General features: G+C 39.7%; 1 protein-coding gene across 1 annotated transcript in view; it reads left to right on the top strand.

Moving 5' to 3' along the window:
• Positions 1-11110: 11110 nt before the first annotated feature.
• Positions 11111-23775, top strand: part of BID (BH3 interacting domain death agonist) — a 51377-nt gene continuing 38712 nt past the window's right edge. Inside the window, exon 1 of the mRNA XM_021001675.2 lies at positions 11111-11237. The gene's annotated coding sequence lies outside the window, so the exon portion shown is untranslated. The remainder of the gene's footprint in view (positions 11238-23775) is intronic.

Here is a 23775-nt window from a genome sequence, read left to right as displayed (position 1 = left end):
CCAAGGAGAAACAGTGCTAAGCCTGGAATCAGAAAGACTTGAGTACAAATTCAGCCTCAGACACTTACTAGCTAGCTGTGTGGCCTTGGGCAGGTCTCTTAACCTGTTGGCTTCAGTTTCCTCATCTGTAAAATATGGGTAATAAGGGCACCTTCTCAAGGTTGTTACACAGTGCCTGGTACATAGTAAGCATTATAGAAATGTTAGTTATTATTGTTGTTGACATTACTATTGTTGTTGCTATTATTGATACTACAGGGCAGAATCAGGAGAAATAGGTGAAAGTCACAAGAGGCAAATGTGAGATTGATGTCAGTAAAAACGTTCTGACAATTAGAGCTACCCCAAAAGGGAGTGGGCTGCTTTGGAAGGCAGTGGGTTCCCTCTTATTGTATATCTTTGAGTAAAGGCTGGAAAACCTATATTGGCATGATTTGCACCCTACAGCTTCTGAGCTCCCTCCAACTCTGAAATTCTGAGATTCTGTGTTTCTATTTTACCCCTCCCTAGGTAACAGAATGTCTGAACTAAGTTAGAGTCAATGTGATTCTACATACAGTGCCCACTATATGAAAGGCACTATGTTGGACACTGTGGGGCATATGAAATTTAGACATGGTCCCTGGACTCAAGGAACTCCTCCAACTCACAGGGGTGATGAGACATGTTAGATAATAGCAGTAACTCAGATAGAAGCATGAGTGTATTAGGAGAAGCCTAAAGGAAGGTTTGTGAGAGTTCAGAGACAGCTAACTCCTGGTAGATGGGATCAGGGATGATTCCATGGAAGAAGCTTATTCCTGCCCTTCATTCTCGGGCCCTTGTCTCTAACTACTGTTATCAGATTATAGATTTAGCCCTAGACGAGATCTTAGAGGATATTGAATCCAATGCCCTCATTTTACAGATGAGGAAATGGGGTGTAGAGACATTAAATGGTTTGCCCAACACCTCATAGCTAATACTAATTCAGATACTAGTCTAAAGCAATATTTGAACTCCAGACTACAAGTCCAGCCCTTTGTCTACTGTGCTACTTAGCTATCAATAACAACAACAGTGCAGACCAGGATGCTTTGCTATAGTTACTAGATCTAATTAGTTTATGTAATTATTAATGTATTAGTAGATAGACAGAAAAACAGAAATTTATTAAGTGTTTATTGTATGCTAGGCAACCGTGCTGAGCCCTGGGAATACATATAAGCAACAAGCAAAAAGCAAGATAATCCCTGCCCTCAAAGAGCTTATGAATGGAGGGAGTTTGGGGGAGGGTGTCCCAAGGTCCAGGAGTCCAGGGAGTTATGGATGGAACTAGGTTTGTAGTAAGCATAGGCACTTAGGCACATAGATAATTCCCAAGGGTAAAGTAAGATTCAAATGAAAAAATGAACGTAAAGCATTTTGCAAACCATAAAGCACTATATAAATGCCTATTATTATTATTGTTGTTGTTGTTGTCAGCCTACAGTCAATAGGAATCCAGTCTGGTGATGATTTCATTCATTTCCTAAGCCTTCTACTGCACACCTATTGAGCTCAAGCAATATTTTTAGCACAGTATACAATACAGGTGTGTATTGATAAATTATTAATAGCTAGACTATCCAGGAAAAAAATGTATGCCAGCACACTTTTAAGTTTAATCAGCATTATTAATACTTTCTTAAATCTAGGCAATCAACAAAACAATGAATCAAGCCCTGATTTGTATTTGTTGCTAATTTCCAAGGTATAAATGCTCACACTGAAAATTTAACTATTTTTTAAAATTTTTTGGCTTTTAGGCAATTGGGGTTAAGTGACTTGCCCAGGGTCACACAGCTAGTAAGTGTCAAGTGTTTGGTCCGATACCAGATTTGAACTCAGGTCCTCCTGACTTCAGGGCCAGTGCTCTATCCACTGTGCCACCTAGCTGCCCCTGAAAATTTAACTATTTTACAAGCTGATTAGCGCTGTCTCCAGCACTCTCCTGGTGCTTGCTCAACTGGAGGTTTTGGGACAAACTCCCCAGTCAAAGAAGAACGTGGAGGTGGAGGCATTTCTAATGTAAAGAAAGCTTCTAGGGTTGGTGTCCAGAAGTTTAGGGAATCATGGGCCAAATGAGGTTTAGAGTAAACATTATTTAAGTAAGCATCATATAATTAAGTAAACATTATAATATGTATAGCTTATTACATTGATTAATTAGATTATTAGACTCTGATATATCCTTGGTCACGTATCTATTTCTGCCTCAAAACAGGTCTGAGAGTTCAGTCCAGGAAGGATGTCAGAAAAAGTTGTCTTGTTCCAAGATGCCCATTGACTGCTATTATTTCATAAACTGCTAGAAATGCTACTTATATTAAGAGAAGAAAAAGAAATTGAAGGACTAAGAAGAGAGGTAGCAAATTTTTTTATATTTATGCACAGCATGATGATTTATTTAAACCCCATGAAGAATCAATGAAAAACATAATTTTGATAATAGCTTCAGTAAAGTAGCTCCTGCCCTAACCCTTGGGTCTAATCTGTCCTTAGCTCCCAATGTAGATACTGCCCTCAACTAACTGATTGAACACACGAAATGGAAATCAAAATCCTTCTGACCCAAACTCACAAAAGTCCTCCTCTGGCCAAAGGGAAGGTGGGAAAGAATATCCTAGCCTAGGCCAAAGCTGAGGGCTCTCCTTTCTCCCCAGGTGATTCCTTCTCAGGGATTTTGCTAGAATGCCAGGTTGCATCAATTTCTGGAATGATCCTGGTTCTAACTAGCTTGATAATTTTTAAATAACCCCTGAGATGCGGCAAAGTATCCTACCTAAACACTATTGTTGTGCATTATCACTTTAGTTGAAAGGACTTTTCAAATGTAGTCTAAAGTCTACGTTTGATTGATTGATTGAGACATCTCACCTAGTTAAGGTATCACAGCTAAAATGGGGTTAGATGGTTTCAACCCTACCTCTACATACCTAAATTCAGCATATTCTTTTCCTTTTTAAAAAGTTAGGTTACACTCTAATAAAATAGTTTAGCATGACTGAAATGGAAATTTATTTTACATTGTTGCACATATATAACCTCTATCAAATTACTTACTATCTCAGGGAGGATGGAGGAAGAGAGGGAGAAAATTTGGAACTCAAAATTCTATTTAAAAATTAATGTTAAAAATGGTCTTTATATGTATTTGGAAAAAATAAAATACTATTTAAAAGGGAAAATAATCACTTTTTCCATTTTTACACCATCACAGTTATCCCCAGTATCCCTCTCCTTGCCCCTCCCAGATAGCCATCCCATATAACAAATAGTATTTTTTTAAAGACCGAAAAAAAGAAAAAGAAGAAAAATCAATATAAACTATCAATACATTTTTTTAAAATCTGAAAACACATACAACATGCAACATGTGCGGACCTCTCAAATCCATGAAAAGCACATTGGGAATGTCCTCTTACTTGATCTTTGTAATTTTGTTGCATTTACTTCTGATTTTTGTGTGTGGCTGTGGTTTCCATTCCCATTGTTGTCCAACATGTTATTTTCAAAACTGTCCTATTCAGGTTTCCTACTGACCTTTGTTCTGTTCCTTCTGCGCATTTTACAAAATGCTCCAATACTCTCTTTTCTCAGTTTTCTTCTTTTTAAAAGTGCTCTTTTCCCCTTCTCGGCCACTGCCCCCAGATTTAAAGAAGGAAAAACAAAATCCTTGTGTCTAATATGCATAGCCAAGCAAAACAAACCTCCACATTGGCCACGTAGAAAAATGTATGTCTCATTCTGGAACTTGAGATTATTAATTCTCTGTCAGGAAATGAGTAGCATGTTTTCTCTCTAGCCCTCCGTAATCATAGTTGGTCATTTTATTAGAGTTTTGAAATCTTTCAAATTTGTTTGTCTTTAAAATGTTTTTATTGTATAAATGGTTCTCTGGGTTTTGCTTACTTCGTGCTGTATCAGTTCATATAAGTCTTCCTAGCTTTGAAACTTTCACTTTCATCATTTCTCATTATATTCTATTCACATACCATAATTTGTTCACCATTCCTTAATTGATAGACATACCCTTCGTTTCCAGTTCTTTGTCAGTTCAAAAAAGTTGCTATCAATATTTTTGTACATAAGTTTTTCTCCCTCTTTTTTTTCATCTCACTGGGGTACAGGTATATATAGCTGTTTTCCCACACATGCTCCAGCAACTGTCATTTTGCTTTTTGTCATCTTTGCCAATCTGAGGGATGTGAAGTGGCACCTCAGAGTTGCTTTAATTTTCGTTTCTCTAATAGTGATGTTGAGCATTTTTTTCAGATATCCAAAGGCAGCCTGGATTTGTTTAAGAACACCTTATCCTTTAACCACCTATCTTTTAGGGAATAGCTCCTGTTCTTGTATATTTAAATTAGTTCCTTGTGTATTTTGGAAATTAGACCTTTTTTCAAAAAAAGTTGCTGCTAGTTCCCCACATCCCCAGTTAACTTAATCCCCCTCTCCACAGTTAGCTGTCTTCCCTCTAATTTAACTGCCTCAAGTTCATTTGGGCCAAACTTTACCAGTTTTATGCTTTTAAAACTGTCTTATTTATGATCCTCTCTATCACTTGTTCAGTCATGAACTCATAACCATAGTTGTATTAAGTACTTCCTTTTTGACTCATGGTGAAAAATGCTGTCTACCTCCAAAGAAAGTATTGTGTGAATGAATGAAGATTGAAGCATATTAGTTTTCACTTTATTTTTTCGTGCTGTTTTTGGTCTGTGTTTTCTTTCACAATATGACTAATATAGAAATATGTTTTGCATGAATGTACATGTATAGTCTATATCAGATTGCTTACCATCTCAGGAAGGGGAGAGGAAAGGGAAGGAGGGAAGAAATTTGGAACTCAAATTTTTTTTATTTTTGTTGATTTATTTTGATTTATCAACAATCACTTCCATATGCTTTTGAGTTTAAAATTTTTCTCCCCCTTCTTCCCCACCACCCTCCCCAAGACGGCACACAATCAGATATAGGAGATATATATACATACATACGTACACATATATATGTATATATATACATATATATATACATACATACATACACATATATATGTATATACATTCTTATTGAACATACTTTCAGATTAGTGATATGGTAAGTGAAAATTACAACCAATAGGAGGAACCACCAGAAAGAGGAAACAAAACTCAATAGAAGAGGAAAAAAAATAGCAAATAGTATGCTTCGATCTGCATTCAAACTCCATAGTTCTTTCTTTGGATGTGGACAGCATTTTCCATGCCGAGGCCTCTGGCGATGTCTTAGATTCTTGTACTGCTGGGAAGGGTTAAGTTTATAAATATTAGTCATCGCACAATGTGGCTGTTATTCTGTACAACATTCTCTTGGTTCTGCTCAATTCACTCAGCATCAGACCATACAAGTCTTTCTAGGTTTTTCTGGAGTCAGCCTGTTCATCATTTCTTATAGCACAATAGTATTCCATTACATTTATATACCACAACTTGCTCAGCCATTCCCCAATTGATGGGCATCCTCTCAATTTCCAATTCTTTGCCACCACAAAAAGAGCTGCTATGAATATTTTTGTACATGTGGGTCCTTTTCCCATTTGTATGATCTCTTTGGGATATAGCCCTAGAAGTACTATTGCTGGGTCAAAGGGTATGCACATTTTTATAGCCCTTTGGGCATAGTTCCAAATTGCTCTCCAAAATGGTTGGATCATTTCACAATTCCATCAACAATGCATTAGTGTGGAACTCAAATTTTTAAAAAATGAATGTTAAAAAGTCTTTTTACATGTAATTGGGGAAAATATGATTTTTTAAAAAGACATTTCCTTTTTGACTCCTCTAATTTTTAAGATGTAATGTTAATTATGTATCTAGATTATGTGTCCATTTGGAATTTATATAGGTATATGGGGATGAGGTGTTGATCTAAAACTAAATTTTTGCCAGAATGCTTTCCCATTTTCCCAGCACTTTCTGTTAAATAACAAATCCCTGACCCCATAGTTGGGGTCTTTGCTTTTATTGAACACTATGTTATTGCATTCATTTACCTCTGTATATTTATTGTATACCCAAAGTGTTTCCCAGACCAACTTTCCCATTTTTTAACTAGGTCCAAATAATTCTGATTACTATTTTGTTGTATAACTTGAGATCTGGTACAACTAGACCCCTTTTCTTTTCACTTTATTTTTAAATTTCTCTTTAGATTCTTGACCTTTTGTTTCTCTAGATGAATTTTGTTATGAGTGATTATAGGGGGAGAGATTTCAGAGCAAACAACAGTGGTAGAGTTGAAATGATTAACTATAAAATCAAGATGGGAAAGGTAAGAAAGTGAAGTTGAAGAGAAGATGAAGATGAAGGGAATGGAAGTCTCAGGTTTAAGAGAATAGGTTTAGGACATGGGTGGGGAACCTGTGACCTCAAGGCTACATGTGGCCCTCTAGGTCCTCCAGCGCCGCCCTTTGACTGAATCCAAACTTCACAGAACAACATTGTTGTTCTCAACTGTAAAATGAACTGGAGAAGGAAATGGCAAACCACTCCAGTATCTTTGCCAACAAAACCCCAAATGTGGTCAGGAAGAGTCAGACAATGATTGAACAACAACATTTGTTGCAAAAGTTTTGTTTCCTTTTCTCTTTTCCAACAGAAAGAAAGGAAAGAAAGAAGAGAAAGCTGAGGTTTTGTTTCTTTGTTTTTTAAAATTAATTTATTTTGAATTATCAACAATCACTTCCACAAGCTTTTGAGTTTTAAATTTTTCTCCTCCTCCCTCCCCACCTACGTCCCCAAGACAGCGTGCAATCTGATATAGGCTATACACATACATTCCTATTAAACATATTTTCACATTTGTGATGTTGTAAGTAAGAATCAGAACTAATAGGAGGAACCACCAGAAAGAGGAAACAAAACACAATAGAAGAAAAAAATAGCAAATAGTATGCTTCGATTTGCATTCAAACTCCATAGTTCTTTCTTTGGATGTGGACAGCATTTTCCATCATGGGGCCTTTGGAGATATCTTAGATCCTTGTATGGCTGAGAAGGGTTAAGTCTATCAATACTAGTCATCGCACAATGTGGCTGTTACTATGTATGTTTCTTTGTTTTTAAGAGATATAAATTGTATATACTAATGACATTTATCAAAGGATATTCTTTGTACAAGTAAAGATGTCAGGAAAACTAGAGACAGGACAAAACCTCTGTGATTTTTTTTTCCCTCTGGCTCTCAGGTTTAGCCTCCATCAGTTTTCTGGGCAGCTCTAAGAGTTAGGGACTGCATGCCAGGAGCTAGCTGTGAAATAGAGTCCTGAAGGGAGGGAAGATTTGGATTTCTCTCTCTTTTCTATCCCCCTATTGATTCTGACATCTAGCAGCACCGCTACCTGACCAGATGGAGACACTCCATCAAGACATCTGAGTCAGTTCAGAGAGCTGGAGGTACAGTGATGAAGCAAAGATATGCACCCAAGACAGACACACATACAGTGAGAGAGTCACTCGAAGACAGAAGCAATTTCAAGGTGCATGATCCCTGGTAGAAGAGAAGAAAGTCAGCTAAAGATTCAAGAGAGAGCGGCAATCAGGAGTGGAACTGAAGAGAAGATTGCATGAAGAGGAAAGGAAGGACTTCAAGGTGTGGCAGTTCTGGAATTATGGGTTGTCTGTTTCATTGGGACAGTCCGCACAAATTTCTTGGGAGGGAGGAAATGTTCTATAACTACTGTTCTTAATACATTATTTTAGTAAGTATCTTTGCTAAAAACTAACTGTGGGTGGCAGCTAGGTGGCTCAGTGGATAGAGCACCAGCCCTGAAGTCAGGAGGACCTGAGTTCAAATCCTGACAGACCAAACACTTGACACTTACTAGCTGTGTGACCCTGGGCAAGTCACTCAACCCCAATTGCCTTAAAAAAAAAGGCTAACTGTGTGTGCTGGGTGATTGTTAATTGGAAGAATGCAGTGGATGCCTGTTTTAGGAGTGGATACTGCTTGGACCTTGAGGGAGAAGTCACTGTCAGGGGACCCAACATACTAATGCGAGTGTAAGTTGAGGAACAGCCTTGAGGGGGTGCTGCACTGAGGTTCAAGGAATGTGTACACCAACTTCTAAAACTATAGCTACACTTAGAAAACTTTCCATCTCTGATACACATTAAGCTCTTCCTAGGAACTAGACTTTTAATAGAGTATCCTAATGACTTTTAACTCTTAATAGCTTTGACCAAGGCCAAGAGTACCAGCCGTAAGGAATATTCTTGTGAAAAGACAATAGGGCCTTTGCTTTAAGGAGCTACAGCTCTACCTTGAGATTCAACATAAAAATGTTTCCCTGGATTCTAAGAGAGAGAATAAAACACTTCAAAATCCTAATATTAGAGAGAAAGGGGCCTTAATTAACTTACATGTATGTAGAAATGTATGTGTATTCATTCTTTTTTTTTAAGGCAATTGGGGTTAAATGACTTGCCCAGGGTCACACAGCTAGTATCAAGTGTTTGGTCTGAGACGGAATTTGAACTCAGGTCCTCCTGACTTCAGGTCCAGTGCTCTATCCACTATGCCATGTAGCTGCCCTGTATTCATTTTTTATCAAGCAATATTGATTTGTTTAACATTCACAAAGGAAAGATGTCATACACAGTTATAAAAACCCTAAACAGCAAATATATTTTTAAATACATTATGAAAAAGGGCATAGCATCTCCCAATCAGACATTAGGCTATGCATTTGTGCTAGTTGTAATTTAGTTGGCACTAACACTCCCCTTCCTTCACTTTCTCAATTAATTGAAACTTCCTTGTAACAAAAACAAAAACAACCCCAAAACACTGATACAATGACCACATCTGACAATGTTTGTAACAGTTTGTCTTCAAACCAAGAGAACACAGGTATGTTTCATACCTCTGTTTCATAACTCTGTTTCACGCTTCCCACATTTGTTCTCTGGGACCGTTATTGGTTTTTCCAATTACTCAGCATTTGGTTTCATTTACATTGTTGTAGTAATTGTTTATATTGTTCTGGTTTGGCTTATGATTATGAGCCAGGGGGACACTAGCATAGGACCACTATGCTAGGGCATGCCTGGCTTAAAGGAGGCTCTGTGCTTTATGAACAAAGTAGAACCGAAGTTAGCGTAAGGGAAACATGAGATGCTCAAATCTAGAGACATCTCCATCTCAAATGTTCAAATGGACTATTTGTGCCTGACCTGTGGTGGAGTCTTCCAAGCTCATATCGGACTGATCGGCCACAGCTGAAACATACTATATCTTGACCCTAACATTACGATGTCATTGGTCTTTTTCAAATATGAAGGACAATCGACAATAACTTCACTCTGCATAAACTCATATACATCTTCTCATATTTCCCAGAATTCTTTATATTTGTCATTTCCTACTGCAAATAATATTCCATTACCTGCATATTCCACAGTTTGTTCAGCTAGTCCTCAATTGATGGGTACCCACTTTGTTTCCAGTTCTTTTATATTATACACAAAAAATTGTACTGTGGATATTTTGACACCTGCAGGATCTTTGTTTCTGACTAGACTTCTCTGGAATATTTGTTGTATCAGTGATTTGGTGAGTACAATTTAGAAACTTTTCTTGCATAATTCCAAGAAGTTGCCCCAAACTGACCAATTCACAGCTCCCCCAACAAGGATTAGTGTACATCTCTTCCCAAAGGTTTCTCAACATTGTTTCTGGGGTTTTTGGTTTTTTGTCTTCTTTTGTCATTCCTGCAAGGGTGTGTGAGGTAAAACTTCAGTGTTTTTTAATTTGCATTTTTCTTACTATTAATAATTTAGAACATATTTTCATACAGTCATTGACAACTTGAAATTATTTTTTTGGAAAATTGTTGATCTTCTTTAACCTCTTGTTAAAGGATGGTTCTTGTGATTTTCCACTTCTTCTGCTTGCCTAATCACATCTATCTGAATTTGTTTTCAGCAATGGCAACATTCTAAAGTGACTGCTTTGAAAAGGACATCATTCATTTAGATGATGAACTGTGTTAAGTTTACTTCTGCATTGAAAGAGTTTCCAATTTATTGGTGAGGGCGTGGTCATGTCCGACTCTTCATGACTCCGTTTGGGGTTTTCTTGGCAAAGATACTGGAGTGATTTGCAAACGGAGTTAGGTGACTTGCCCAGGGTCATACAACTAGTAAACGTCTGGCTGGATTCGAACTCATGAAGATGAGTCTTCCTAATTCCAGCCCAGTGCTCTATCCACTTCGTCATCTAGCTGCCCCATTGGTGAGGGGGCCTCTTCTACAAATGCAAAACAATAACCTCTTCTGGACCTTAATAGGGGTCTTAGAAGCATAGGATTTAGAGCTGGAAGGGGCTTTAGCGACCATCAAGTCCAACTCTCTAATTAAGAGATTAATTAATGGCTAATTATACAAACGGTAAGTGACAATCTTGAGTTGCTCATTGATAGGTTGTATAAAATGGCAACTAAGTAAATCTGATTTCTGATTTGCATTGATATTTTTTTCAATAAGTTTTGTTTCTTTTTCGATTGGTGTCCACTAGTATGGGTCCCTACTTCTTGGTCAACCTTGGAGAAAAAGACCACAGGACTTCCAACAGCCAAACAAACAATTAGGGCTGACTTCAGAGATACCCCTGTCCTGGAGGCATTCAACTAACCTTTTGTCGATGTCATTATAGTGATGATGGGCCACAAAATGTTCTTTGAGGACTGAGACTTTCGTTTTGGTCTTTGTACGCCCAGGTTGCTAGCACAGAGCCTTGCACATAGACGTTTTGCTTACACGAAATTGAATGATGTCTGAATTCTCTCCCAACTCATTGATTCCCGTCATTTCTGTGATTCCACTTGGAGAGCGCACAGGAGCTGGAGTCAGAGAACACCGGTTCGAATCCCGGATTATCCACAGCCTAATTGTGTAACCTTTGCCTTTGGGGTCCTCCTCTGGAAAATGAGGTTTAACTGGCAAGGTTACTTGGGGTAGTTGTCCTGGAATCCAGGCTCTTTCTCCTTTAAGCGCAAGTTGGGGACTGGTCTGGTGGGAGTGGTCTAGGGCTGGGTGAAGGAAGAAGGAAGAGTAAAAGGAAGTGGAACTTCCGCGAAGCAGTGGCTCCTTCTGCTTTAGCCTTTTACAGCCTCCTGCTGCTCTCCTGCCACTATTAGCTCCCTTGTCCCCAGGATTCTGACGGCTCGAGCAGTAAGTATCCTCGCCCTGGCGATCCCAGGGTCCTATGCAGGCTGGAGCGCCTGTTCCCGAGCGCGCGCCGGCTCCCCGGGCCTTACCTGTAGGTCTCCCCTCGCATGCCCCGGGGGTGGAGGATGGGGACTGGCAGGGAGAGAGGGTGGGAGCGGAGTGGGCACTGAGCCTGGCCTTAACCCATCCACTCCAGGCCCGTTGTGTTCGTCTGTCCAGGCTTTGTCCCGCGGATGCTCACGTCTGACCGTCTGGGTTTCTCTCACTCATGTGGCCCGAATTCTCCAGGCCCCATATCCCACTTCTGTCTTTAGCTGATACAGGGTGATCAAGAGTCAGTAAGCATTTTCAAAGCGCCTGCTATGTGCCAGGCACTGTGCTAAGCGCTGGGGATCCCCCCCCCCAAAAAAGGCAAAAATATTCGCCATGCTTTCGAAAAGCTCACAGTATAATAGGGAGACAATATTGCAAGCTACTTACATACATACAGTATAAATGGGAGGTAATCTGAGAGGGAAGGCATTAATGGGGATCAGGAGGTAGGGGGAGTGGGGGTGGGAATGGAAAAGGCCTCTTGTAGATGCAGTCTTAAAAGAAGCCAGGGAAGCCAGGAGACCAAGGGAAATCATTCCAGTCATGGGAAACAGCCAATGCAAAGGCATGAATGAAGTCAGGAGCTGCCAGGAGCAGCCAAAAGGCCAGTTTTGCTGGATCATGGACTAGGTGAAGGAAGGTGAAGTATAAGAAACCAGAAAGGTAGGAAGGGATTTTAAGAGTTTTAAAAGTAAAAGGACTTTATATTTGATCCTGAAAGTAATCGGGGAACTACAGGAATTTATTGAATAGGAGAGTGAAGTGGTCACTCCTGTGCTTAAGGAAATTCACTTTGGCAATTGAGTGGAAGATGGACTGGAGTAGGGAGAGACTTGTAAGCAGACACCAGCAGACCACTGAAATCTGGGGGAGAGGTGATGAGAGAGTGTACCAGGGTTCAGCCGCCAGGATGCTGCCACCAGGCTTTGCCAAAGGAAGGAAGGAGATGCATGTAAGTGATGTTGTGAAGGTAAAAATGAGGACAACAGATTAGATATTTGGAGTGAATGCAAGTCAGGAGGCAAGGATGACACCTAGACTAACTGGGTAATTTGGAAGAGGGGAGGTTTTAGGGGAAAAGAAAATGAATTCTGTTTTGAACATGCTGAGTTTGTAAAGGGCATTCATTTGCTAGATATTCAATAGGTAGTTGGTGATGCAAGAACAGAGGTCTGGAGAGACATTAGGGCTAGATAAGTGGATCTGAGAATCTTCTGAATAAAGATGATAATTGACTCAAGCTAATGTCACCATCAAGCATGACATTATAGAGGAAGAAGAGGGCCAAGGATAGAACCCTGAGGGATACCCACCTTTAGTGGATATGGCCTGGATGAAAACCAATTAAGACCAAGAAGGCCCAGTCAGACAGGTAAGAGAAATGTTACCAAAAAAACCAAAACAAAACACAAAAAACCCTGGAGAGGACAGTGTCTAGATGAGGGAGATTGACATTATCATCAGCTACCAAGACGTCAAGAGGGATGAAGAATGAGAAAGACCATTGGATTTGGCAATTTAGAAATGATTAGTATATTTGGAAGTAACGTTTCTATTGAATGAAGCCAGACTGCAAAGGGTTTAGAGGAGAGTAGAAGGAGAGAAAATGGAAGGACCAATTGCAGGTGGTTTTCTTGAGGAATTTAGCCCTGAAAGAGAGGAGAGATACAGAATAATACTTAGCAAATAAGGTTGTTTTGTTTTGTTTTTAAAGGGAGGGTTTGTTTTTAAGGTAGGCAATAGGGAAGGAGCCAGTAGACAGAGAGAGATTGAAATTTACTGAGAAAGTGAGGATGCTTAAGGGGGCCATTTGCTGGAAGAGATAGGATGGAATGAGATCAAGGGCACATGTAGAGGGGTGCTCCTCAGTAAGGGGAATGGCCACTGGGGTAGGAGAAGATGGGTCCCTGCAGACCTACAGACCAAAACTATTTGAATGCTTTCATGCCATATGAAGGAAATGAGGAAGTTTAGCCTGGAGACAGGAAGAGAAGAGTTAGGGTGGACATGATAAATGACAGTTATACAGTTTCCTAGAAGTCTTAGTGAGGTTTTAAGCTTTAAAAACACTTTAAGGTTTTAAAGTGATAATTGCCTTGAAGTATTTGAAGAATTGTGAATAGATTTGTTCTTCTCAACCTCTAAAGGGTAGAAAGAACTAGAAAGAGTGGTTAGAAGTTTTAGAGAAGCAGATATAGACATAATGTGAGGAAGATGTTCCAAATAATCAGAACTATTCAGAAAGCATAATGGAATGCTTTTGGAGCTGGGTAGTTCAATTCATTTTAATTCTAATGTCTTTTGTTCTTGTACTGCACCTCTGATTCAATTAGTATAGGGAGCTCCCTATACTAAAGCTGATCTGCACCTTCTCAGCAACTAATAGTTTTAGAGAGTTGCCTGGAACACTGAAAGGTTAAGTGACTTGTCCAGAGTCACACATTTGGTATGTGTCAGAGTCAAAACTTCAGCTTGGATCTTTCAGCTCTGAGACCAGCTCTTTATACACTCTACTAAGCTTACTCTCCCAATTCATTTAAATTCATCAAGCATTTATTAAGGCCTATTATGTGTCAGGCACTGTGCTAGAGGCTGGAGGTAAAGTCATTCAACAATCATTTATTAAGCTCTTACTGTGTACCAGGGTAAAGAAATGTCAAACCACTCCGGTATCTTTGCCAAGAAAACCCCATGGATAGCATTGGCATGCTATGGTCCATGGGGTCATGAAGAGTCTAACAAATATGATACAAAGAAAGGCAGAAACCACCCCTGCTCTCAAGGGGCTCACATTTTAATGGGGGAGACAATGTACATAAATGCTAAGCTAAGTAATATCGAAAGAAAAGCACTATTAAAGGGATGGGGGACAGGAAAGGACTCCTACAGAAGGGGGATATAAAATGAATCTTGAAGGAAGGCAAGGAATCCAGGAGGCAGAGGTGAGGGGGCATAATTTTCTAAGCATGGGGGACAGCTAGTGTACCAAGGGAGATAGCATGTTATGTGAGAACAGCAAGTAGGACAATGAAAGTAATTGTAGCGTATGGTGGGGAGTAAAATATAAGACTGGAAAGGTAAGAAGGGGCCAGTTTACAGAGTTTGTTGAGTAGTAAGATGACATGGTCAGACTTCAGGGAAATCACTTTGAGGGGCAGTTGGGTGGTACAGTGGATAGAATACCAGCCCTGGAGTCAAGAGGACCTGAGTTCAAATCTAGGCTCAGGCACTTACTAGCTGTGTCACCCTGGGCAAATCACTTAACCCCGATTGCCTCCCCCAAAAAATCACTTTGGCAGCTAGGTAGAGGATGGATTGGAATAGGAAGAGACCAATTAGAAAGCTATTCAGGCAAAAGGTGATGAGACCTTGTACTGAGGTGATAACTATTTGAGTGTAAAAAGAGGGATATTTTCACACAAATAAAATCAGATCTAAATAATTGGAAAAACATCAGTTGCTCATGGGTAGGCCAAGCTAATATAATAAAAATGACAATCCTACCTAAGCTAATTTACTTATTCAGTGCCATACCAATCAAACCACCAAAAAATTATTTTATAGAGTTAGAAAAAATAATAACAAGATTCATTTGGAAAAACAAAAGGTCCAGATTATCAAAGGAACTAATGAAAAGAAATGCAGGGGAAGGTGGCTTAACAATTCCAGATCTTAAATTGTATTATAAAGCAGCAATCATCAAAACTGCTTGGTACTGGCTAAGAAATAAGGAGGTGGATCAGTGGAATAGGTTAAATATGCAAGACACAGTAGTCAATGACTATAGTAATCTATTATTTGATAAACCCAAAGACCCCAGCTTCTGGGATAAGAACCCACTCTTTGAAAAAAAAACTGCTGGGAAAACTGGAAAAGAGTATGGCAGAAACTAGGCATAGACCCAAATCTCACACCATATACCAAAATAAAGTCAAAATGGGTTCAGGACTTAGATATAAAGGCTGATACCATAAGTAAACTGGGAGAACAAGGAATAGTTTACCTATCAGATCTATGGAGAACAGAAGAATTCATGACCAAACAGGAGATAGAGAACATTATGAAAAGCAAAATGGATAATTTTGATTACATTAAATTGAAAAGTTTTTGCACAAACAAAGCCAATGCAACTAAGATTAGAAGGAAGGTAGAAAATTGGGAAAGAATTTTTACAACCAGTCTTTCTGATAAAGGCCTCATTTCTAAAATATATAGAGAATTAAGACAAATTTATAAGAACACAAGCCATTCCCCAATTGATAAATGGTCAAAGGATATGAACAGACAGTTCTCAGATGAAGAAATTAAAGCCATCTATAGTCATATGAAAAAATGCTCTAAATCGTTATTGATTAGAGAAATGCAAATCAAAACAACTCTGAGGTACCACATCACACCTATCAGATTGGCCAACATGACAAAACAGGAAAATGATAAATGTTGGAGAAGATGTGGGAAAATTGGAACGCTAATACATTGTTGGTGGAGTTGTGAAATGATCCAACCATTTTGGAGAACAATTTGGAACTATGCCCAAAGGGCTACAAAAAGTGCATACCCTTTGATCCAGCAATAGCACTTCTAGGGCTATATCCCAAAGAGATCAAACAAATGGGAAAAGGACCCACATGTACAAAAATATTCATAGCAGCTCTTTTTGTGGTGGCAAAGAATTGGAAATTGAGAGGATGCCCATCAATTGGGGAATGGCTGAGCAAGTTGTGGTATATGAATGTAATGGAATACTATTGTGCTATAAGAAATGATGAACAGGCTGACTTCAGAAAAACCTGGGAAGACTTATATGGTCTGATGCTGAGTGAAGTGAGCAGAACCAAGAGGACTTTGTACACAATAACAGCCATGTTATGCAATGACTAAGAATGTTAAACTGAACCCTTCTCAGCATTACGAGGATCTAAGACATCTCCAGAGGCCTCAGGATGGAAAATGCTGTCCACATCCAAAGAAAGAACTATGGAAGTCTAATCGTTCTCACTTATTTTTACCTTCTGTTGAGTTTTGTTTCATCTTTCTGATGGTTCCTCCTATTGGTTTTAATTTTTACTTACAACTTCACTAATGTGAAAATATGTTTAATGGGTATGTAAATGTAAAACCTATGTCAGATTGTGCGCCGTCTTGGGGAGGGTGGGGGGGAGAAAAGGTAGAAAAATTTTCAACTCAAAAGCATATGGAAAAAAAATTTAAAAAATCAAAATCAAAAAAAAAAAGAGGGATATTCAATTCAGTAAACATTTCTTAAATACTTACTATGTGCCAGGCATCGTGCTAAGTTCTGGACATAAAGGAGAGATGTTTGATGGTAGAAAGGACAAGATTTGGCATCTGACTGGATGAAGTGAATGAGAAGATGGTGCCCTCAACAGTAATAGGGAGTTTGGGAAGAGGATATGGTTTTGGAGAAAAGACAATGAACTCCCTTTTGGACATGGTGAGTTTGATATACCTGCAAGACATTCAGTTCAAGAAACCCAAAGTTGGTGATATGGGACTGGAACTGAGGAGAAAAGGGCTGGATTTTTAAATCTGAAATCATTTAAAGAGATGCTGTTTGAACCCATAGGAGCTGATGAGATCGCCGAATGAAAGAATAGAGAGAGAGAAGAGAAGAGGGCTCAGGACAGAAGTTTGAAGTGTACCTTTGTGTACATGACCTGGATGAAAATCTAGCAAAGGAGACATAAGAAAGGCAGAGAAGTGCCAGGAGAGGGCACTCTCATGGAAACCTAGAGAGGACAGAGTATCCAAAAGGCAAGGATGATCAACATTGTCAAAGGGACTGCAGAGAGGCTGAGAAGGATCAGGTTTAAAAAAAGACTATTAGATCATTGGTAACTTTGGAGAGGGTAGTTTCAGTTAATCACACTGCAAGTGACTGAGAAGTGAAAGGAGAAACCACATGAAAAAATGCTCCAATCACTAGTAATAAGAGAAATTAAAATCAAAAGAACCTTGCGGTTTTACCTCATACCCTGCAATTTGGCAAAAATGACAAAAAATGGCAACACATAAATTTAGGAAGGTCAACAGATGGGCACGTGCTAACACATTGTTGGTGGAGCTGTGAAATAGTTCAATCATTTTAGAAAGCAGTTTGAGGTCATGCAAATAAAGTGACTAAAATGTCCATACCATTCGAACCAGAAACTCCATTGCTAGGTGTATGCCCCAAGGAAACCATTGAGAAGAAAAGTCCTCATATGCTCTAAAATATTTATAGCAGTAATTTTTGTGATAGCTAAGAATTGGAAATAAAGTAGATGCCCATCAGTTTGGAAATGGCTAAACAAATTATGGTACATGACTGTAACGGAATAACAACTGTGCTGTAAGAAATGATGGAAGAAGCTTGGAAAGATCTATATGAACTGATTAAGAGAGAAGTAAGCAGAGCCAAGAAAACAATATACACACAGTAACTACAATGTAAATGGAAAGAGCAACACCAAAAAATTAAATGTAAATGTAATAAAATTATGAAAATCAAGGAGGACTCAAATGAAGAGATAGAAGAAGACAACCTAACCTACCCCTTCGTGGAGGTAGGAGGTCCACAGGTGTTACACATTGCACATGTTTCCAGAGTTTCTCAATGTAGCTCAATTGTGCTGACTTTCCCCCACCCCACACTTAAAAAATACTGTTTGTCGTATGGGATGGCTTTCTAGTAGGGGGAGAGGGAAGGATACATGGGATACTGTGGTGATGTAAGAAACAGAAAACATCAATAAAAATTTTTATAAAAGAAGTGAGAGAAGAGGAATTGGAAGTACCTGGTATAGATAGCTTTCTTAAGGAGTTTAGCTAAGGAGAAGGAAGTATTTAGGACAGTAGCTAGCAGGGATGGGCAGATGAAATTAAGGTTTTTAAGGATGATAGAGATGTAGGTATATTTGTTAGCAGCAGGGTTCAGTCAAGTAGATAGGAAGAGACTGATAATAAGAGAATGAGGATGATAGATACAAAGACAAAACTGAATGTAGTCCCTCTTGTACTCTATTAGAAGGCAACAAGATGTGCACTAGTAAGTAAACACACACAAGTGTGTGTGTGTGTGTGTGTGTGTGTGTGCGCACGCATAGGGGCTTGAGGAAGAGGGACTCAGATAAGAAGTGGTACTTGAGGAATCCTGACTGGCTAGTGTTCCCAAGAACATTTCAGGTTTTGAGAAAGCCTTTGTAAAGAAGGGAAATGACATCGTCAGGCTTGAGCTTTAGGAATAGTAATTTGGCAAATGTGTGGATGATGGATTGGAGGGATTAGAGACCTGGAGGCTAGTTAGGCCTTCACGTTGCAATGGTCCAAGTAAGTGGTGATGAGTGAGTGGTCGTGGATGGTGGCAGACCAAGTAGAAAAAGGGCCCAGATGTCAGGGATGATGAAGAGGTAAGATTAACAAAACTTGACAACTGAAATGTTAAGTGGGGTGGAGAAGGAAGAGCTCCACTTATGTTTCCCCTCCCTGAAGATCTTCAGGCAGAGGCTAGATGACCATTTCTCAGATGTACTTTACAGGGGATTCTTATTTGACATGACTTGGACTAGGTAGAGTCCCACTGTGTTCGACCTGTGAACCTGCCTCTCATATAGTTGCTTCCTGTACCTCACAAGTAGAACCTGTGCTTATCCACTAGGAGGTGGGTAGATCATGCAGCTACGTAACAGATGGAGACCCCCAGGGATTATTAGGTGAGACATAAAAACCCTGGCACATATGCTAGATTCACTGCAAATGATTTATGGAATACCATTAATGAGAATTACAGAGGATGAGAAGGTATGGATGACTCTGGTTCTGCACTGATGGGGGAATCTCCCTATTCATGATTACATATGCTTTGAAGTATAGAGAACTGCCTGGAACAAGAGAAGTGATCTTCCTGTTGCATTCTGCACTGCTCAGACCACATCTGTAGGATTCTGTTTGGTTGTGGGCATCCCACTGTAGGAAGAGCAGGCTGGAGATAGAAGAGGAGTATCAGGATGATGCGGGGTCTTGAGATCGTACCATTTGAGAATTGCTTGAAGCAACTGGGGCTGGTTACACTCACAAAGACAAGACTTTGAAGGAACCTGATGGCTGTACATGGGGATCTGAGGGGCTGTACTGTTAACTGTCTCCTATCGCTGCCCTTGAAATAGAGATTTGCTGCTCAGTTGGTATTCCTATGGCACAGGTTTGATTGTGTCTCCCCCCTGCTCAGAAACCTCTGGTGGCTCCTATTTGCCCCTTGTATAAAATAAAAACTCATTTGGCATTTAAAAGCCTACTTTTTCAGGCTTACCATTCTACTTTCGTTTATGTACTCAGTGTTTCAGCCAAATGAACATGCTTAAAAAAAAACAGACCCAAAACCAAATGAATGTGCTTGCTATTCCTTTTACTCGTCCTATTCCCTGTGCATTAAGGACTTGGAAGAAGCCAGGGAAGTCAGAAGGCAGAGCTTAGGAAGCAGAAAATTCTAGCCATTGGAGATGGCCAGTGAAAATGCACAGTCAAGAGATAGAGTGTCTCATTCAAGAAACAACAAGGAAGCCAGTGTTACTAGATCACAGACTATGTGAGGAAGAGTAAGGCATAAGAAGACTTGAAACAGGAAGGGGCCAGGTCACGAAGGGCTTTGAATGCTAAATAGGATTTTAAAAAATTTTTTTTTTTGGTGAGGCAATAAGGATTAAGTGACTTGCTCGGAGTCACATAACTAGTGAATGTTATGTGTCTGAGGACAGATTTGAACTCAGGTCCTCCTGACTCCAGAGCCAGTGTTCTATCCACTGCGCCACCTAGCTGCCCCTTGAATAGGATTTTATATTTGGTCCTGGATGTAATAGGGAGCCATTGGAGTTTATTGAATGGTGGGGGGAAGGGGGACTGATATGGTGACTTGTGTTTAAGAAAAATCAGTTTGATAGTGGAGTGGAGGAGGGAATGAAGCGGAAAGATTCGTGGCAGGGCTGTAACCAGCAGGCTATGGTAATATTCCAGGCATGAAATAATGAGGGCCTGCACCAGTGTGGTGGCCGTTTCAAAGGAGAGGATGGAGCATATACCAACGATGTTTTAAAGGTAGAATCAATGGGTTTTGACAGCTAATTGGATGTAGGGGGTGAGAGAGAGGATTCTACGATGTCACCTAGATTTTAAGCATGGGTGACTAGGGGGATGGTGCTACCCTTGACAATATTATAGAAGTTAGGAAGAAGGGCGAGTTTAGGGAAAAAGACAACAAATTCTGTTTTGGATACATTGAGTTTAATTAAGATGTCTATAGGACCTTCAGTTTGAGATGTCTAGTAGGCTCTCAGAGATTGGAGATTGAGAGGGGTTAGGGGCTGGATCAGTAGATTTGAGAATCATCCGTGATGATAACTGAATCCATTGGAAATTATGAACTCACCAAATGAAATAGTATAGAGGGAGAAGAGAAGGTGGTCCAGGACAGAACCATGGTGGCATGAGCTGAAAGAAGATGTAGCAAAGGAGATTGTGAAGGAAGAATCAAAAAAAGTAGGAGGAAAATCAGAAGAGAGTAATGTCATGAGAATCTAGAGAGTGTCAAAGTGAAGAGAGTGATGGATAGTGTCAAAGGCTATAAGAATGTCAAGAAGGATGAGGATTGAGGAAAAGCCATTAAGAGATCATTGGTAATTTGAAGACAGAAGTTTCAGTTGAATGATGAGGTCAGAAGACAAACTGTAGAGAGTGAATAAGAGGAAAGGAAGTGCTAGGGATGCAAAGACAAATAAAACAGTTCCTGTCCAGAAGGAGCGTGTGTTCTGCTGGGGGAGATTCAGAAATGTTTGTAGGTAAGTAAATATGAAAAACCTACAAAATAAAGCAGCATAATTTCAGGAGAGGTGAGACAGCAATCAGGAAAGACCTTGTTTAGGAAGAGATGGTGCCTGAGCAGAGCCTTGATTCAAGAGCTAGGATTCTAAAAATCAGAAGAGTCAAAGACATGCACTTTAGAAATGGATGGTAACCTGTGTAAATACACCGAGGTGGGAGATGGATAATATACATGGCAATGTCAAGGGAAGAGCCAGTTCTTGAGATTATAGTAGAATAAGTCTGGAATGGTATCCTGGAGGTAGACTGTGAAGGGCTTTAAGTGACAGAGGTGTTTTTATGTTATCCTAGAAGCTATCGACAGGCTGATATTTCTTGATTAGGGGAGGGAGGTGGTTAGGCCTGGGCTTTATTTTGGCAGCTCTGAGGAAGATATGGGGAGAGATTAGTTATTATTAGTTGCAGTTAGGAAGCTATCCAGGGGAGGGTGATGAGGACCTGAATGAGGGTGATGATCATATAGGTGCTGAAAAGGGGCAAAAGTGGGAGTTGATATGAAAGTGGAATTGTTGATTATGGCTCTGGGGTGATTAAACTGATTAACTGGAAGATTGGTAGTTCTCTTATCTGAAATAGGAAAGTCAGGAGGGGAAGTGTGGTTTTAGGGGGAAATATACTGAATTTTATTTTTAGATATTTTAAGTCATTTTGGGTACATCAAGGTAGAGAAGTTCAGTAGGCTGTGGGCGATAAAGGACTGGAGCTCAAGAAACAGAGAAAGGCTGTGTTTTAATCTTGTAGTTATTTGAATAGAAATTATAATTTGACCCATGGAACTGATGAGATAGCTGGTTTATTTCTTGTATCTGGCCCAAATTTTTTGCTCTAAATACCTCCCTTTGCTTTGTTTTTGCCCTCTGTGTCAAAGCAAAATGTCTTATCTTATCCCCTTTCCACATGAAAGAAAGCCCTTTAAATATAGGACAGCTATCATGTCCCCCCTAAGTCTTCTCTTTCCTATCCTAAGCATCCCCAGTTCCTTTGAATAATCTTCATCTGTTAACATAGTTCCCAATTCTCTCACCATCCTCATTGCTTTCCAGCAGTGGAAGCAATAGGAAGCTCTCTAGCATCCTTCCTCAAATGTGGTACATCATACTTTAGCTATTATCTACCTAGTCAACCTTGGACAAATCACTTAAAATTTCCAGGTCTTAATTTCGTTGTTTATAAGGTAAAAGGCTTGATTAGATGATGTCCAAGGTTTCTCCCAATTAACTACTGTGAGCTCTTCTGTGAGGGCCAAGTCTGCTACATTAGCCAGTACAGCTGTGTAACTACCTTGGCAGTATAGCTGTATAGCTACATTGGGGAGTACAGCTGTGTGGAATGAGTAAGAATGGGAATTTCCACCAGAACACTGTCGTAAGAATCTACGATGAAAGCAAATGAGAATAGAAACCCAGGAAGAAGCTGATGGGTTATGAAAACCATATGTGGTCTAGGGGGTAGACAGGGAGGCTGAACAAAAGAGGAAGATGGTTCATTGTATTACAATCATTACAGTTGCTGAGTTAAATCTTACCTGTATAAACAATAATAATACCTGATGTTTAGATACCTTTATAATTTCGAAGTGTTTTACATACACAGTGGTCTTTGGTGCTCTCATCTGTGAGTTTCTCTGAGACTGTCTTCTTAATAGGAAAGTCCTTTTTGAGCCTTAAAGCACTATATAATTATGAACTGTTGTTGTCTAATATGATTACATCTGTAGAGCCTTTCTCCCAAACTGGTTCTAGGTACCTCGGTAGTTTGTGCTCCTAGATGTTCCATGAAGAGATTTAAAGTTTCTGGGGTTGCCCACCACCCTTGTTTTGCTCCCAGTTGTTATGTGCAGTCTTACATGGGGCGGGGGGGGGAGGGCGTGCACATGTGGAAAGAGATGATTCTTAGGTCTTCACTTCTCCATCCCCACTGGGTATTGGGTGGTTGAAAGGTTGCACTGTTATAGCAGGCCTCTTGTCTGGTGAATGAACTTAACTCAACTGCTAGGGTAGCTGGGGACTAAGGTGGAGGTGGGGAGTGAGGTGCAGGATGTAGAGGCAAAGTTAGTTTGTTCAGGTAGCATGGGGTAGTAGATAGTGTTAGATTTGGAGTTAGGAAGACATGGATTTGAATCCTACCTTTGACACTTACTAGTCATACACCCCTGAACCCTTGAAATCTCCTGGCCTCAAGTTTCCTCATCTATAAAATAAGGAGATTGGACTTGATGACCTCTAAGGTCCTTTAGAGCTGTAAATCTATGATCTGCACAATAACTTTATTAGAGATGTTGGCAACTTCCTTAAATCACATAACTAATTAGTGGAACTAGCTCTATTTTTCCACTTTTATGGCTCTTCCTTTATCATGACCTCTGACTGCATCTGTCTCTTCTTCAGCCTATTCAGTCATTTGTCCTGTTGTAGGGCATGGTCATAGGGATTGACTCAGATCAGTCCAATGGCTCAGCTTTAGGATTGGAATAATCCTAAAGGCACTTTTAGACCGTTCAGCAAAGAAGTTTACTTGATAGTAGCATGAAAAGTATACTTGGCAGAGATACAATATTGGTTCATTTGGGTGCAGT

This window comes from Phascolarctos cinereus, unplaced genomic scaffold (genome assembly GCF_003287225.1).
Source record: "Phascolarctos cinereus isolate Bilbo 61053 unplaced genomic scaffold, phaCin_HiC Scaffold_1;HRSCAF=81, whole genome shotgun sequence".
Taxonomy (NCBI): domain Eukaryota; kingdom Metazoa; phylum Chordata; class Mammalia; order Diprotodontia; family Phascolarctidae; genus Phascolarctos; species Phascolarctos cinereus.
The sequence above is the reverse complement of the archived record's forward strand: the minus strand, read 5'-3'. Positions and strand labels throughout refer to the sequence as shown.